A 19,099-nucleotide genomic window follows, 5' to 3' on the forward strand; every position below is an offset into this window, starting at 1 on the left:
ATCTCTGTTGGTAATATGTGCTCTGTTAGTAAAGGCACTGTCTTGGGATGGGATGAAGGTGGATTGTTTCCTTGACACTTCACCCTAGGAGTCTGGAATGTACCATGGAATTAAGGGGTAGGTGTAAATTTTATGGGAGGGATTAAAGAATCATAGGGCTGCTAACTATGGAAAATTTCACAGCAGCCCTATGCTCACCTTTACTATGAAATAGAGAGTGCTGTTTTAATATAATTTGCAATTGGTCTTCATTGTTTATTACTTTGCTTTTTGTTCTGCAGCTCTGCAGCTTGGAATTTCAGCTATCTGGTTGCTAGGGCCCAGTTTAACCTAGCAACCAGGCAGTGGTCTCAAACAGAGACAAGTGTATGAATATAGGAGGTCTTAAATATAAAGATTAGTAATAAAAAGCAACAATAACAATAAAATTGTAGACTCATAGAGGAGTAGCTTTTTGGCTGCTGGGGTCAGTGACCCCCATTTGAAAGCTGAAAACAGTCAGAAGATGAAGGAAAATAATTCAAAAACAAAAAAATAAGGACCAATTGAAACATTGCTAAGAATAGGTCATTCTATAACATACCGAAAGTTAACCTTAAGATGAACCACCCCTTTAATACACCAATACAACAAGCCCATAATTATAAGGGGCCTTTTAATTCTCTTAAAATTTATCTTCAGGAAGACCATAACTGGGTTATATTTTTTGAAAAATAATATTCCGGATCTCCACAAAATGAACAGGAAGAGCTAAACTTTTCAAAGTTAATCACTGAGCATAACTTTTGCTGCTAATAGATTTCCTTTTCTAGTGCTAGGCTGGCAAGTGAATCAAATTGGAAAAAATACACTATAGAGTTCAGCAGAACAGAATGAACCTTACCTTCGTCAGAAAGGCTTGACAGCTGTTAGCAATGGGAATGCAGGGGAATGTCTGGGTGTATGGGCATATGATTAGAACTAATATATGGCAAGCTAGTATAATCTAGGAATATAAAGTGTCAAAGCCATTATTAATGGTGGAAATTCAATGTCAGCCTGAGAGCAATTTTAGTATTCAGTGCCCATGTGTTACCCACTGTCAGCAATGGGTATGTTTCTGTCTGGAAGTGTTATCAAAAAATGGGTTGTGGGATATTTCATTAATGTGTGTAGGTCACTAAGAGCCAGAAAATGCTCCTGAAATTAGAGGTACATTGCTCAGTGTTACCAGGGTCAGTTTTAGGCCAGAGAGGACATTTGCCCTGGAACCCCATCATTAGAGTCATCCCCCTATCATACATAAAACTACTAGATATATTATATGGTGTACTTAATGGCCATTACATAGAGAGACTGGTAAAGGTAAAGCACCCTGTTATGTACCAAGGGCAATACAAAGGGTTACAGAGTACTTTCCATTTGTGTCTCTCTATAGGGGACTGTAAATAGGACTACAAATAGGACTGTAAATAGGACTGTAAATAGGGGACTGTGTACAGCCACAGACTTTTCACGCTCCTACCATCAGGCAGACAGTACAGGAACATCCAGTCCCACACCAGCAGATACAGAGACAGTTTCTACCCACAAGCCATCAGGCTTCTGAACTGCTGACATTTTGCCTAACACACACTCCCCATAACTACTGGACTCTTCCCAGTGTCACTTTAAGCAAAGCCACTTTAAATCCTCACTGTACAATTTCAAATATTTCATTGCATTTTTTTTATTGTAAATACTTGTACCTTTATTGCACACTTTTATTATATTTAATATTTGTATTTTTTTTTGCCTATGTAAAGTTGGGAGGAACACGGGTCAAAAAAAATGTCATTACGGTAATGATGCTTCATTGCTATTTGTATATGACAATAAAACTTGGAACTTGAAATGACTTAAAATTATGGAAACAGACTATTCTGCTTGTGTTTCTAGACTGGATGTTATATTACTTATTATACCTTACAAACTGGTTAGGAATACTTACTTACTATGTGTCAGTATCACTAAGAATGGGAGACATGCAAGTCAATATCAGAGATACTAATAGCTAAGAAAAAAGTATTAGCTACTTACAAATTATAAGGGATCTCAAGGGGACTCAAGGTTTTGTTACCCTTTATTGCAGGCAGTTCTCTAAGATTTGGGACAGCTAAAGGTAACTATATGTGGGCAGATTTAAGCTGCCGATTAGGACCAATTAGGATGCTTACCTGCCCGTGTGTGTCGTCCAAATGTTGATCGGGTACGCTTAATTTTTGCTTCGGATCAAGGACTTCATTGGCTCATTCTAACATGCTTCTGATTTTCATAAGGAGTAAGGACAAGGAGTGGAGCATTACCATGTGTCAGGGAAGAAGTGTGTGTAATATCAATGTGGGAATGTTAGTGTTATGATCAGTGTTGATATATATACCCCCTTATGTAATAAAAGGCACTAAGTTTGCTAAGGAGCAGTAACCCATATCGACCAATAAGATGTTTGCTTTCAAACAGGTGACAAGTATATGCTGCCTGTTGATTGGTATTGCTCCTGGGCAAACTCAGTGCCTTTTATTCCATAACCCCCATAGACTCCAACAAGGAAATTGCTGGTGGGGTGGTGTTTGTTCTTTGCTTTGAAGATGTGTCTAAGTGAAGGCTCCATATCCCAGTTCACATGTCACATAAGGGGAAATTCCAGGATTCATCGCCAGCTTCAATAAACAGGGGCTCCACACAGCTTGTATCACAGTGTGGGGGATCACTAATGACGAGCAATTTACAGAAAACCGCGGAGTGGAAAATAATTTTGTGTGTTTCAAATTTTTAATTGTGTGAACATAAAAAATTGATTACCCTTGGGCATTGCAACCTGCATTCTGTGATGGAGTGCATCCTTCTGCATATATGGTAATGCCTATACACAGCACTTAATGCAGCTTTAATATTTAGAATGCTTCTAATTAATTGTAAAGCAAATTGCCACACTTTAAAATGGCAATAAAACAAAAAGCTGTCTGGAAAAAAAAAAAACGCCATTCATTGGAATTCCCTGATGTACCACTTGACATATGTAGAAAACTGGGATCTGGTAATAGACTCAACTGTAGAAATGCAGCCTAATCTTCCATTGGTTCCAGTCATCTGAGAGAGCACTGACATATACAAATGCACATACATGAGTGGATAGTCATATAAATATACACCTGGCAGAAATGAAAAGCATTTCAATGTGATCATATGCTTCACTCGCTGGAATCCAAATGCATGTAGTGCCCCATTTACTTGTCCTACCCTCATTCTAAAATCACCATACACACAATTATTTCAGCTGACATTGTCCATACTACCTGACTGTTGTCTCCTATGGGAGTCAGTTTCAACAGACTTTCTTGCATTCGGCATCTCTCTGTCTGATGGTCTGCTGATGCTTTCCAGAAGTGAATGGGGCATTTACCAGCCTAATGCTTTCCTTGTGATCTGCTTGTTGGGGCCTTTTACAACCCAGAGACACAGTTTTACTCCAAGCAAAGCCTCCTAGCAGTACAAATATAGATTGTAAGCTCTATGGGGCAGGGACCTCCATTCTCTTGTGTCTTTGACTCTTAACTTATTGCAACTGTATCTTGTATTTTTGTATTTATTTATTTATTATATATATATATTTATACTTTGTATTTATCTACTATTATCTTAATAACCCCCTGTTTGTATTAATGTATTCTACTGTACAGCGCTGTGTACATAAGTAGCACTTTATAAATAAAGATATACATACATACATACATACATACACATGGGGCTACCAAATAGCCAATCACATTCCTTATTTGGCAACCCCCCAAAATTGTTTCATGCTTGTTTGGCTCACCAGAAATTTTTACATATGAGTTTGGCTCACAAGTAAAAAAAAGATTAGGGATCACTTATGCCAATGAATACAATTTGGACATTTCTTGGTGTTACTAGCTATTATTTTCTCTCTGATATCCATCTGGTTGCTGATATCTTACTGGTTGCTAGCACGTTTCATTTGCTACCAACATTTTCAAAAACAGGTGTGGAGAGTAGGAGCGGGAGAGGAGAGGGAAGGGGTAGAAGTGTATCCAGGGACAAGGGTACTGAGGCACCCCAGGAAAAGTCCCAGCCATAATAGAGGGGCCCTAGGAGTGAGAATTAACATGAGTGACTAATTAGAGGTGCTGTAGTAGAAGCTGGTAGAGAATGAGATAGTAAAGCATCCCTACTAGGCCTGGACTGGCAATCTGTCGGTTCTGGGAAATGCCACAGGCAAGATGCCATAGACACTCACTATTTAGTTGGCTAGTGGGGGGCTGTTTGGGCCTCTGTGTAGTTAAAGAACTAGGGCCTATTTTGAATACCAGTCCAGACCTGAGCCCCACATTCCTAATATACTAGGTTTGGCATACCAGGCAATCCACCAGAATAGGGACCCAGAGTGGTATGAATTGAGTATCATCCATAAAGGACAGGTAAAGTCTATTTCACTAGAGAGTACCAAAATGTTAGAGAGAACCACACCAGCCTGTAGAAAAGTGCCACACTGGCATCTCCTTACATTAGTTTCTTATTGCTTGGCACTTGGCATTCTACGCAGTAGAGTAAATCTCGACAGCACCTACAGTATGTACATGTAAATCAGCCCTATAACTGCCTACATGTGCATTCACACACATGGCTCTGCCTGTACCTTGGAAATAAGCACAAATGTACATACAGTTGCTTGGAGTATTGCTGCTGTTACGTGATCGTATGCAAGTGGGTCTCGTCGCTGTTCAGAGGAAGCAAACAAATACCAATCAAACGCATTTGCAGTTTTTCTTCTAAAGTTCAAAACATTCCCTTCTGAATTGAGAGCCGGCAAACAAAATTTCACTAATCAATATCCTCGCTGTGTTTAAATTATTTTTATATTATATACCTCTAAAGAAACAAGGATCTGACTTTAATTACTTCTGCTGACTTCTAACCGCAATTGCCGCAACTGGCAACATTGCACACTCAAGTGTATGTTGAACTGAAGATCCCAGCATCCCACTGCAGTCAACATGCCATCCTCTGCCCCCCCACTGGCACCTTTCATTGGCATGTGGAGGAGGGAACGGGTAAGACTATCAGCTGCCCTTAATCTATCAGGGAGACCCCAGCAGCCTTCCATGGAGAAGCACAACCCAACATCCCTTGTAACATCTATTGTTGACCAGTGTCCAAATGAATGGTACTTTGTTCAATAGTAGAATATCTATCCTCTGGCCCATCAATCCATCCATTAGTATAGCTGCTGAATAGTAGTTTAAGGCAAGTAGAATTATGTTTTATCTACCAACCCCCATCTATCTTATATGAAAACACAGACCAATATTAGTGCCGGATTAAGGGCTGACACTGGCCTGTCCATCAAAGCATTTTAAAATAAGTAGGAAACTGACAATTGCAGTCACTCTACATCAGTGATCCCCAACAAGTGCCTCACAAGCAACACATTGCTTAACAACCCATAAGTGGCCTTAGAGTACTGTAGGTGCCCATTTTTAAATTTCTCACTTGAAGGCAAAGACCATGTGAACAGAACCTCCTGCAGTTCGCCAGTTTAATTTGGGCTACCAAATAACCAATCACACACTTATTTGGCACCCACTAGGAACTTTTTTTTGTGTTGTTCCCCAGCTTTTTTATATTTAAATGTTGCTTGTGAGTAACAAAGGTTAGGGGCTCCTTCTCTACATACAACCACATTCATCAGTCAAGCAAATACATCTACATACACATCTAGCACTCAGCCAGGCCACACTAGCCACACACCTACCAATAGCACCCTGTATTGAACAATGACAAATAGTACAAGACCTGAGAACTCTTGGACCTATTTCACAGCTCAGTCTGGAGCTGCAGCTTCATCCAACCATTAGTTAATCAATTCTGACCAATATGTAGGCATGTTCCAAGTGAGTGAATATTGAGCTAACTGTATATTGTACTAATACTTGTTATCCTAGGCTGTTCAGTAGAACAACCTAGAACATCAAGAAAAAGTGTCTTCCTCTGAATTCAGACAGGCATGGCCTTACGCTACCCTTCTATATTTATTGTATTTGCCGTTGCTTCTTCCTGATTCCCCGCCATGGCTCCGGCGCCGGTCCTTTATCATATCATTTAACATATTTTTTTCTCAATTCGTCTTACTTTGTTTTGCAATCAGTTTTTAATTTAACCAAAGCAATTACCCTTTTTCCAGAAGTTGTATTTGTTGCGGTTGCTGAGTGATGTTTCTGTCTCCTTTGACTTAACTAATCTAAATGACCCTTTCCACCTTGATTTTGTGCATGTGCCTTATTAAGCAGGAACATTCGTTTTGATTTGTTTCCTCTGTGTTTGAGGCCCGCGGGGATCGACTAATAAGTATTTCTTTAACAGCATTAGCAATATGGTCATTTTTCTTCCATACTATTTCCCCGCGAGGGAACCATTTAAATATGTTGCCAAGATGTCCGTCAGTAGGGCTGGGATAGGGAAGAAGGGGTATTTGCTATGGGTCCCTCTGTTTCAATACAAAGGCCCTGTGTACTAAAAATATAAATACAAGTAAAAATCATATATTGTATGCCAACTGCACGCTATTTCTGGTATATATATCAAGAATATGCACCCTGCCACTCTGCAGCTAATGTTGAACTCAAAAGAGCCAGTACCATGTCCACCATGGTGGGTGTAGTAGTATAACACCAACAGTAGGGCTGTTGTGGTGTGCAAGATGGCCTTCTTTGGGATACCGGGCGTTTAAGGACACCTAGGGGGGCCACAGTTTGAATAATGCTGCTTTTAAAAAGACAGAAATGGAGTCAAAAGAAAGGAAGCCCAGAGGCGAAAGAAAGGTAAAAACTAAGTAAGCTTTATCAGAAAGGTCTATGTAAATACAGCCATAAGCACTCACAGAAACACTGCACTGAGTCCTCTATCAAAAGATTAGTTGTGTCTGTTTTCCTGTGCCAGAGACACGCAGCTCTCTGCTTCCTGCTCCCCCCACCCTCAAGAATGCTAAGAACTCATTCCCCCTTTAGGAATGTGGATCTGAGCCAATCAGCAGGAAGCTGACTCATAGTATAACTAACTGAGCATGTACACAGGTCTTGCTTTTGCTGCAGGAGTGAGGCATTATGGGAACTTTCTTTACACAGCTCAGCGTTTTTTCTTCCTGTTTGGCTTCTGATCATCTGAACGGGAGAAATATGGGGAGACTTAAGGGCACTATTGAGACAACTGAAGGTATGCCTGCAGCTTGAGATTAACTCTTTACTAGCCTTTCCTTCTCCTTTAAAGAGATGGAGGGTTTATTAACAACAATGGTTCCTCAAAATGCCTGTAGCTGATTTAACTAAGGAAAGCAGAAAAAAATACCAGACTCAAATATGGAAAAAAATATAAAAAGGGGTGCTTATATTATAGCATTATGCCTTTAAGGCTGGAAGGACTGAAAAGAGATATAAAGGGGTATAACCTTAAGCATAATTGATCTGTTGACCCTTAGTGACTTCATTGATTGAACATTACAATGGGCTGCACCTCTAAATCCATAGAATTTTGCTTTTATTCCAGGTAAATGAAAGGACTTGTACAATCGTTAAATAGCTAGGAACCACCACGTGATGCGTTTTGCGCCTTGCCAGGGATTCTGTCATGGGAAAACATGTATTTTTTCAAAATGCATCAGTTAATAGAGCAAACAGGATTATTTTATATTTAATTTTTAAATTTGATGTGGGGCTAGACATATTCTTATTTTCCCAGGTGCCCATGTGACTTGTGCAATTATAAACTTCAGTCACTCTTTACTGCTGTGTTGCAAGTTAAAGTGATATCACCCCTCCCTTCCCCCCAATGAGGGAACTGCATCTACTGACACCTTAAACATGACCGTAATTCCAGGGTTTCTACTGTGGAACGCATAGGTGCAGCAGACTTACAGAGAATCATGCACTAATGTAGCATGTCTTTAAAGGACAAGTCAACCCAAAATATTTTTTTTTTGCCTAATAAAGAAAACCAAAATTCGAAGTAACTTTGCAATATATATGGGTACATTCATTACAAATGTGTAATGGTTTTTGAGTTATTTGTATACATAATTGCTATTAGAAGCAGTGTTTGCCGGCCCTGGTGGCTCAGACTGTTGAAACATTGTAACCCAAGGCAGCAGCCTGACAGACCTGACTCGCTGGAGGAGACTGACCTTTGCAACATTGTTGAAAAAGTAACAACCAGGAGTTCAGCAAATGCTGCTTTCAATAGCAATGACATTTACAAATAACTTTGAAAGCAATAACTATTGTAATAAATATTGGAAAGTTGCTTAGAATTTTTTCTTTTATTGGGCCAAAAAACACTTTTGGGGTTGACATGTCCTTTAAGTCACACAATCGTTTCAGATGAAAACTTCAAGAACAACAAAGTCAGTGTCGGGCCCCCCAACAAAACATTTTTGAAAGAGACCCTGTGCACAGCCACTGTTACCCCTGTCCTGCCCACTCACTGCCACCCAATCCCCTTCCATCCCCCTATTTCCCATGCTCCCCGCCCATCACTGTCCTCCATTCCCCAGCTTGGGAGAGGGATTTTTTTTTACAGTTTTTTTAAACTTTGTCCAGGCCCCCCTATCCCCTCTCCCCTGTTCCCACCCCACTGCGGGGTCTGCTTTCTCTATAGCAGGGATCCCCAACCTTTTATACCAGTGAGCCACATTTTAATGGAAAAAGTGTTGTGGAGCAACACAAGCATGAAAAAATGTTCCTGGGGGTAGAAATATGTGCTCTAATTGGCTACTTAATAGCCCCTATGTGGACTGACAGCCTACAGAAGGCTCTGTTTGGCATTATACTTGGTTTTTATGCAACCAAAACTTGCCTCCTTACCAGAAATTCAAAAATAATCACCTGGTTTGAGGCCACTGGGAGCAACATCCAAGGGGTTGGGGAGCAACATGTTACTCACGAGCCACTGGTTGGGGATTACTGTTCTATAGTTACACCAGTGCCAGCACCTTGTGGTTATAATACTTGCAGAGAGCCTAGTAGGGTGCTATAAGCTGCTGTGTCTGCGTCTCTCACGCTTGAGCTCCACCTGTTCGGCAATATTTCCACTTGTGTGACTGTATTTGATTGTTCCCATTACCCCCTCTGCGGCCGATGGTGTGTTCCCATGCCCTCTGCCTCTCATTACTCTCTTTTCCTGCCTTTCTCCGAATCGTGTTTAATTAACCTATTTCTGTGTGATTGTGAGCAGAGTCGGGCAGACCTGTTAAGATGTCTCAGCGCAGCGGAGATATAAATAGAGAAGACATTCAGCGCACAATTAATCAGCTCGTTGTTTGCTGGGAGCTGATTGGCTGAAGGGACTATGATTAGCGAAAGCCGAGTGGGAATCAAATCACCAGCAATAGCTCCCCAATTACCAGAAGTGCAAAAAGGCAGGTTATTATGAGGGACCTTGTGCGGAATCTAAAAATCTCTGTCTTTCTCTGTGATTATGGCCCAGAGCTATAAAATGGAGTAATTGTATCTAACTTGACAAAGTTGTTAACATTTCCTTTTTTATTCTTTGGGGCTGAGTTTTCTGAGAGTCTGAAAAAGCTTGCTTATTGATTATGAGGCCCCATAGGATAAGTAAGCCGTGATGAAAGTTTCCAGCTTGCCTCCATTGTATGCGCTGCCTTAATATATCACTAGCTTTATCTGCCTGTATTCCCAAGCAGGATTTATATTAGACAAAGCTTTGCTACAGCCATAGCCTTTTGATATGTGCACTTACATAGGATGTTTTTATAGTTTGGGAAACTGTTATTTCAACATTGAGGAAAACTGTCTGGCTATGGGCTACAATCAGACCACTTATGGTCCTTGGAGGATGGTGCAATATGGTAGATAATATAATAATATTACAAGGAATATAGTACTTATGAAGTGTGCCTTAATAAAAGTATTTTGGGGTATGTTCAGGGGGGAATTACCCCTCTTTATGTATATGTGGGATCCCATGACTGGTAGTTTGGCCACCAGAGTACCACTACTATAATTCCTTGGTGGAGCTTGAGGCTGCTTAGCAAGTCAGCCCTAACAATTTTATTCTTCTCAAGATACAAAACTCTGAATCTACCCTGGCACTGGAGAATTCTCGTGCCTTCATTCCTGGCTCATGCCTGCCTTGGTTCTGGACACATTTTAGGGGCTCCGAGAGACTTGTTCTTGACTCCCCTGTCTCTTCTCTATTTGCTCTTAGTGTCAATTGCCTGTCACTAAAGACTCTCATTAAAAAACAAAATCCATCACTAATGAGGCTGCCATAAGCTCCCCCACTACTTCTAACTCAGTGGTCCCCAACCAGTGGCTTAAAAGCAACCAACTCCTTGGATGTTGTTCCCAGTCGCCTCATAACAGGTGCTTATGACAGGAGAATATGAGTCTCCTGTAAGCTGCCAGTACACATGGGGCTACTAAATAACCAATCACAACCATTATTTGTCACCCCAGGTATATTTTTAATGCTTCTGTTGCTCCCTGAGTCTTTTTTACATTTGAATGTGGATCACAGGTAAAAAATAAAAAAGGTTAGGGACACCCTAACCCAGTGATCCCCAACTAGTGGCTCAGGGGCAAGATGTTGCTCTCCAACCCCTTGGATGTTGCTCTCAGTGCCCCCAAACCAGGGAGTTATTTTTAATTCCTGACTTGGGGGCAAGTTTTGGTTGAATAAAAACAAGATTTACTACCAAATAAAGCCCCTGTAAGCTGATAGTGTGCATAGAGGCTGCCTAATAGCCAATCACAGCCCTTATTTGGCTCCTCCATGAACTTTTATGGTGCTTGTGTTGCTCTCCAAGTCTTTTTACATTTGACTGTGGCTCACGAGTAAGAAAGGTTGGGGATCCCTGCCCTAACCCGTCCTGCACCAAGGTGATTTCTACTTTTAGAAAGTAATGGCGCATATATGAAAAAACCCATTGGTTTCTGCTCCACATATATTTAGGGTTAAGGCACGTGGAGCATATTGACTCTCTAATTACCCTCAAACCTAAACATGGGTCAAAAAACTGTGTAAGTAAAACTGAAACATCATCCTTCCATGCAAGCCTGCTGCTCCCTTAGTTTCCTCTCCCTTCCCCTCTAACCCCAAATAAATTTGCATCTTAAATCGGCATAATAAATTACATTTGCCAGCATCCAATTCTAATCAAAATATCCAAGTTAAAGTCACAGACCAAAGATCTAATAGGAATATATATATATATGCTTCTACAGATGTGTGTTCCAAGTTCATTTTATATACTATATTACAAATGAGTATGCTGGTGTTGTTCTGTGTTTCACATGCAAAAGGGAATAAAAATGTTCTGCCCAAGGCGCCGAATGCCAGATATTGCACAATCCTTCTTCTCTGTAATGTGGCTCTAAACAGAATGAATTCATTTCTAATTCTATATGAACAGATTTCACATGGATACTTCAATTATTTCACATTTATATGATGGGGACCACATTCAAAGTGAACTGAACAGCTGCTGGCCAAGGTCCTGAACTCCTTACTTTGCTCATTGCCCTAAATATGTTTGGGATTTACACCACCAAATGCTGGATGCTGGGAATTGTAATAGAGCTGAAGGTTGCCCTTCTTTCCCCTAATCTCTTAATGCAAATAAAGAACCCACCCCGTACCCAATCAAGAATACAAAAACCAATTAAATAGAGGAGCATATTCAACTTTGTCAGCATTAATTTTCAGCGCAGTACATGTTCCCTGGAGGTTACCATGGAAAAGACACATCATTTAAGAAGTGTGATTTTATTAAATGGCTAGCAGAAGCAATATGCAGTTAGATAGGGTGAACGTTTCCTTGTGGGTGCCAGGTCCACTTTAAATAAATGACAGGTTTTGGCATCCTTCCCGTCTGAATGATACGTGCTCTGCCAGACTGTCAGGCCATGTTTGCTCTCCTTTCTGAACGTGTCCCCAGCACATCCTGCACATGGCTTGACCCTTCTCCTATACAAATGACAGGTCCCACAGGCTCACATACACTCTAGGAATTTTATCTCCTTAATAAATGTCATATACACCCCCTGCCCTGCTTTTATATGTGGCCGTGGCCATTCAGTATTGTAGTAATGGCAACATATTTCTGGAAGTAGCAAACCACTAAAACATATAGGACAGAGGCAAAATATAGTAAAGCTTACAGTAGAAGCCTACAGTCAATGTGTTCTTCTTCAGGGACAATATATATATATATATACAGTGTATATATATATATATATATATATATATATATATATATATATATATATATACAGACAGTGAACCGCACTCACCAGGACTTTGCAAAAAAATAAGAAATTTATTAGACTTTTTCTAATAAACTTCTTATTTTTTTGCAAAGTCCTGGTGAGTGCGGTTCACTGTCTGTATACTATCATTTTTTGCCAGCACCCTGGGCATTTGGGTCTCTATAGGGTGTGCTCCTTTTGTTCTTGTATATATATATATATATATATATATAAAGATAAAACACAACCAGCACCAAGGGTCTTATAGGTCCAACAATCTCAAGTGTATTGCATGTATAACTGACGTTTTGGTCCCTTTTGGTCCCTTTCAAGGATAAATATATATAATCTCCCAATATCAGCACTCACCACAAATGCAAAGCAACATGTATATATATATATTGCCATTTTCATCTACTACTGTTTTTTGTTCCCTATATAAAAAACAAATACAGAGACTCAATTCTTTGTATTATATTTTACATGATGCTTCTTACAGCTCATTGTCTGATAGTGCTCAGGGCACAGGAGATAAAGAGGTTAGCCTGAGGGTAGAAGGAGCCGACACGGTAATCGAACAACACTTCCGCATTTCATAGATCAGAGCCCTAGCACATTAAGCCTCTATTTCCGCTCATAGCTGATAATCTCATATCTATATCATAGGGCTGTGCTGAATAAAAACAGCCAGAAAAGGTATGTGAATCAGGGGAGAAACAATAGTATAGAACGAGAACCGCATACATGACAGACAGGCTGAACTCAACAGGTGAACTTTACTTACCCTTTAATTTAATTTAAAGGATTCAGCATTCAGCCAATTTTAAAAGACATGGATTTCATTTAGTGCTTGCCTATTCCCTTGTGTTATCGCTTAGCCCCTATCAGGCGGAGATACAGGGAGGATTTTCTCAGCCCTAGCTGTAGGAATACTGACACCTACATTACCGTAGCACTTTAAATTATTGATTAATCAATTAATAACCTGCACCGTCAGAAGCTTCTGTTGATTTGTAGGGGATGCATTGTAAGTTAGGGGGGGAAAACACACCACAAATGGGCTATTTCAAATAATGGCCAAATGTGTTATTGAGCAAGTTTGGTTAAATAACTATTTTTTTTTTTTTTTGTAACTTAGATTTTTATTAAAGAAATGCAAAAATAAAAAGAAGCAAAATATACATGAACATGGCATGTGAATGATTACAGTAAGGATAGATGGCATCAATAGATAGGCTGGTCTCATTGGAATCTCCCCAGGTCTAGGGGTGAGTAGTCGGATGGTTTGGGGTTCTTTGTCTTGAAGGCTTTCGAAGCGGACGCCACCGCTGCTATGTGGTCTTATTTTGGTAGTCTTGGTAGGGTTTCGACTGTGTGGAAGAGGCTGCGTTAGTTGGTGTTTCCTTGGGTTGAGTGTGTCTCCGAGTTGAGTTGTTATAGGATTTGTCATGTTGGTCTTACTAATTCCCACATAGCCCATGTCTCTAGGAATTGAGCATTTTTATTCTGTATGTATGCGATTCTTGATTCGAAGTCTTTGTTGCTGTTTACTCTCTTTATTACTTCTGCTAAAGAAGGTGGTGGTGTTGATTTCCATTTGCTTGTGAGGGCTAGCTTGGCGGCTGTTAAGACTTGATTCATCAAGGCTTGAGAGGTTTTGTGTAGGCCCAGGAATGGTTTGCCCAATATGAATGTGAGAGAGTCTTTCTGTATAGTGCGACAGGTTAGTTGGGATAGTAGATCTCTAATGCTGTCCCAATATGGTTGTATTATGGGACATGGCTAGATAATGTGTTCCAGTGATCCTATAGTTTGGCAGCCTCTCCAGCCAAGCGGTGAGTGATTGGGGAAGAAGGGGTTAAATAACTATTAATCCTGTGCTGGTTTATATTACTGTATCCAACACTGTACACGACAAGTCTATTAAGAAGGATTTAATAATAAAAAGGTGATTAGTATCATTTCTCTCTCTATTAGATAATACCCTTCCTCCTTGTTTGTCCGGTGGCAGGGATATATATATGAGCTGCTTCCTCAACACTCCTGTTTTTCTCCAGGTGGAAATATCATTGGTGTCATGGGAGTGCAGTTTACTTGGCCTTTTTTCATGAGTGACCATAAATAAGTATGTAGTTATTGCTTATATTTCCAGTATGCCTGTGCCTGGGCTTTGATTCTCAGGGATGTGTAAAGGATTTCATTCTGACACCCAACACTTCTCTTTCAAGTGTAAATGACATATATCCTTCTTTCTCCCTGGTAGAAATCAATGGGGCTTTCCATCTATTATTTAAAAAAGAGACACCAAAGACGCCTTATTATTTATGTGATGGATTCTGTGCCATAAGCTCTGTAATTGGTTCTGCCAGGGAAGTGACATTTATTGCAACCCCCTATAGTAATGACTTCTTTTATATCACCTATATATACTCCCTCTTGTATTAGGTATGCTAGGTATGCTATCCTCCTTGTATAAGTATTATATTCCCTGACTTCAATCCCTTTATACAGGTACTTTTCTTTCTGTATAAATACAGTGTACTCTAGAAAAGTAAGGCACACCTCTCCCTCTATAAATCATCAGATATTATCTGATATGTACATTCCTCCTGTATTATGTACTTGAGTTACTCTTCTCCCTTCAAAAACATCTACTTTTGTCCCTTTATCAACTACAGTTAATTAATTACTCGCCTTTCTTTTATAATTGAGGGCTTCGTTTCTCCCTATATAAATGCTAGCTACACTTCCCCCCCCCCCTATAAATGAGAGATACTCCCTATATAAATGACTTGTACTCTATTCCCCTTGAACATTTATTACTGTCTACCCTTTATAAATGACAGTTACTCTTTTCCCTTTATACATTAATTACTCTCCCTTTTTTATACAGTAAATGACATATACCCTCCTCCATAGACAAATCAGAGTTACTCTTTTTCTTTTATACATGAATTACTCTCATTCCTTTTATAAATATCAAGTACTCTCCTTCCTGCATAAATATCAGCTACTCTCCTCCTCATACAAATGACTGTCCCTCTCTACATTAATTGCTCTGCATCCTTTTATAAATGACAGGTACTCTTTTCCCTATATAAATCAGAGTTACTCTTTTCCCTTTATGCATTACTCTCCTCCCTTTATAAATTACATGTACTCTCCTTTCTATATAATTGTCAGTTACTTTCCTAGCCTTATATATTATTACTCTTCTCCCTTTATGGCAGGTATTCTTCTCCCTGTATAAATGTCAACTACATTCCTACCTATATAAATGCCAATTACTCTGTCTCCCCCTATACATTAGTTACTCTCCTCCCCTAATAAATGGCTCTGCTCCCAGTCTAAATATAAAGCAATCCACCCCCCCCCCCCCCCAAGTACTCTCCTTTCTTTTTAAATGACAGATGTACTTCTCTCTGTATAAATATCTAGCACTCTTCTCCCCTTATAAATGGTAGGTTCCTCCTAAATTCCTCGTTTTTCTCCACAGTTTATCTAGCAGGCATTCTCTTCCCACGTTACCATTGGGGGGGCACCATAATTAGGAAACATAGTATATTGCAGTTGTTTGCTTACAAACTAACTATTTCCCTTTTATTGTAACACATGCAGATAGGATTGCCCTTAAGAGAGCATCATAATCAGATAATATAATAATAAACCAATAATATACTAATAAAGGGACATTTGTATTCTCATTTGTGCGACAAGCTGAGAATATGAAACTTCTTCTCACTTATTTAATTTGGTTTATAGCTTACACCTTAATGGGGTAATTTTTGATTCTGGATATTATGTTCAGAGACTGTTAGGCAACATCACCAAAAACTATGTGTAAGGAACATTATAGTAGCATACTGTAACTAGGCTTGTGTCTCGTTGCCCGGCAATGTGCCATTTTGGGGATAGAACACAAGCAACTGTGTGGTTATGTCTTTCTAGATACATTTCCCACTTTCTGGAAAACCTCAGAGAGTATTGGTTTCTGGGAATTGGGGTTAATTCTTCCATCGGGAAGTTGCATTGTGGCCCCACACTGATCTAAATGAAAGTTACATGTGCTCCCACTGGTCATTTGTAACATAAAAAGTAAAACAGAATGGTTGTGATGTTCATCTGTTTGAAAAGTTTTTTGAGGTTTCTTTCTCTTTTCTAAACAGAACATCTAAACAGTCTTTTTGCTTTCTTCTGACAAGTTCTTCAACTGGATTCCAGTCTGAAACTGACCAGCAGGTGGTGTTATTGTAAGGAAATTCATTCATATTAACAGTACATATTTTCTTATCTTAAAATCTTTGCAAAAGTGCTTAGAATAGCACACTGGTCAATTTTACATTCACTTATTTTAATATACTTTATATTGAGCATCATTTATAAAAAAACTGGTTAGAGATGGGTATGGTGTTTAATACAATTCTGTTCAATACTTTAGCGAATCACACGTTTTTTTTGCGTCTATTTTAACACACAAAAGCATGGAATAACGCTTATCACACTTTAGTGAATCAACCCTCTTATGTCTTAATCAAGATCTCTTTCTACACCAGGCATTAATGCTTGACTCTCTTATCTTTATATAAGCAAAATATATCATGCTTAGGTATGCTAGGTATGCTATCCTCCTTGTATAAGTATTATATTCCCTGATTCAATCCCTTTATACAGGTACTTTTCTTTCTGTATAAATACAGTACTTCTTTTCTAAGGTGCTGAAATCCTGATTGGGAAAGTATGTTTGTATAATATTATATCTGGACTACCAGTTTTGTGCTACTGAAAAGCTGAAACTGTGTGGCATAATAATAATTCTTTTGCTTTATTTAATGCTGTCACATTGTCACTACTCACCATGGCATTACAAAGGCAGCCAAAGGTATGCATCAATACGTATTAATAGCCCCAGCTCTATGGCTGCTGCATTGTATGCTGACACAAGTGGGCGGCATGATGTTTTCTTAATGCTAAGTGTGTGGATGTGGCACTTCGCTCAACCAGGATTTTGTCATCTTACTGGTACTTTAAGTACTTTCCATACTATATTCAGATTTAATAATATTGCCATTGCTGGTGTAAGGTGGCTGGCTGCAGTGAGTTGCTGGGAGTTGTAAATTGCCAGAAAGAGTTATACATTGGACTGGATTGTATTCAGCACCTTGGACAGCAGCCCTGCCGCTCTATTTGCTTATGGTACACAGGCCAAAGCCACCATTCACATTGCATGTACCATTGCCATAGCTGGAATAAACTTACGACTGCCACCTAGTTACCTTGTCTTCTTGTCTTTGTTATCATTCTTCACTATTCTTATAAATGGCATTAGAAAATACTGACCCAGTAGAACCTTGGAACACAGCACTTAGTAACCACGTATAGTCAGTTGACTGGGAGTCAGGGATGATATGAGTTTTTGGATGCAGGGAATTGTAGTTCGGCAGCAGCTGGAGGCACTCAGGTTGGAAATCCTTCTTATACTTAGTTATTAGAAATATTTGTTTATGGGCAGACCATGTTTGTGCATTTGTTAATCTCATAAATCCAAATGTTGTGTGAATCTGGGATGGGGATTTATTCCAAGCGCTGCCAGAGCACAGTAGCTGTTTATTCCTGTTATAGGGAGAGGTAGAGACTATACAGGTAACCCTCCTCCTTTCCTTGCAATGACAGTATTCCCTGGTAAATCACATTCAGTCCTATATTGCTGTTGCACCCTCTACAGACACACATTTCTGCTACTTTCTTGCCTCTTTGTTTTCACCCTCTAATTGGTACTTTTCACTCTTATCCATTTTCACTCTTAATTGTTCTCCTTATTTATCTGTCTCCTCCCATGGTAACCCCTCCTCACTCCTTTCTTTCTCCTCCCCTTCTCTCCTCCTTTCTTCCATTCCCAGTCCCTTTCTTCCTCTCTCTCTCTCTCTCTCTCTCGTACCCTCTCTCTATTCATTTCTCTCTCCCTCCTACCTTCAGCGCTTCTCTCTTTCACTCTCACCTCCTTCTTCCCTCTCTCCCCCCTCCCCTGTCACAGCTGTAGCTCTCTGTTCTTCTCTTGGGTTCCTGTGCTAATTATGTGAGTCCTAGGGGGAGGTTGGTGGAGAGAGGCGCACAGAGCAGCTCAGACTCGGAGCGACTCAGGGACCAGCGCAGCAGCTTCTCTCTGTGTCCAAATCAGAAGAGCCGAGAGCAGAATGTGAGCGTCTGGGACTGGGATGGATTGCATGGAGCTGCATTTATCGTATGTACATGCTGGCACTGGGGGTCTAATGCATGCAGTGCAGTGTCTGTGTATATATATATATATATATATATATGGGATATACTATAGCATGCAAGGTGCGCAGACTGTGTGTGTCAGTGATTACCTGGCTATAGTGGCTATAAGCCTTTGTATTCCCAGAAATTAGGAGAGGAGTTGCAGAGCTTAGATAAGCAGTGTAGAAGTCTTTGGCATATACAGTGGGACATTGTGAGTGTTTGATTTGTTGGTGTTATAAATACCTCTGCCCAAATGTGTTGTATATATATATATATATACGTATGTGTATGTACAGAAACTGTTCATATATAAAGTGTGGGTGTGCATTGGCTCACATTGTAGAGTAAGTTAGCGAGTATACAATTTTGATGGTTAAAGCATGATCACTGTATATACCTTCCCTGTATCTATAGGATGATCATTTTGGTTCTTATACAGAGACTGTACTTGCATCAGACAATGGCATTGGTTGATAATACTCTATATAGGGAGAGAGAGATGCTGGTAGAATAAATATCTTTATGTATCTATTGATCTGGATCTG

General features: G+C 39.8%; 1 protein-coding gene across 3 annotated transcripts in view; it reads left to right on the forward strand.

Moving 5' to 3' along the window:
* Positions 1-19,099, forward strand: part of cntn4 (contactin 4) — a 215,442-nt gene that overhangs the window by 99,845 nt on the left and 96,498 nt on the right. The window contains exon 1 of one of the 3 annotated variants that reach the window (XM_031899921.1): positions 18,255-18,534. The exons of 1 other annotated variant lie outside the window; for it this stretch is intronic. The gene's annotated coding sequence lies outside the window, so the exon portion shown is untranslated. 3 annotated transcript variants of the gene reach the window in all.

This window comes from Xenopus tropicalis, chromosome 4, assembly GCF_000004195.4.
Source record: "Xenopus tropicalis strain Nigerian chromosome 4, UCB_Xtro_10.0, whole genome shotgun sequence".
NCBI classification, from domain to species: domain Eukaryota; kingdom Metazoa; phylum Chordata; class Amphibia; order Anura; family Pipidae; genus Xenopus; species Xenopus tropicalis.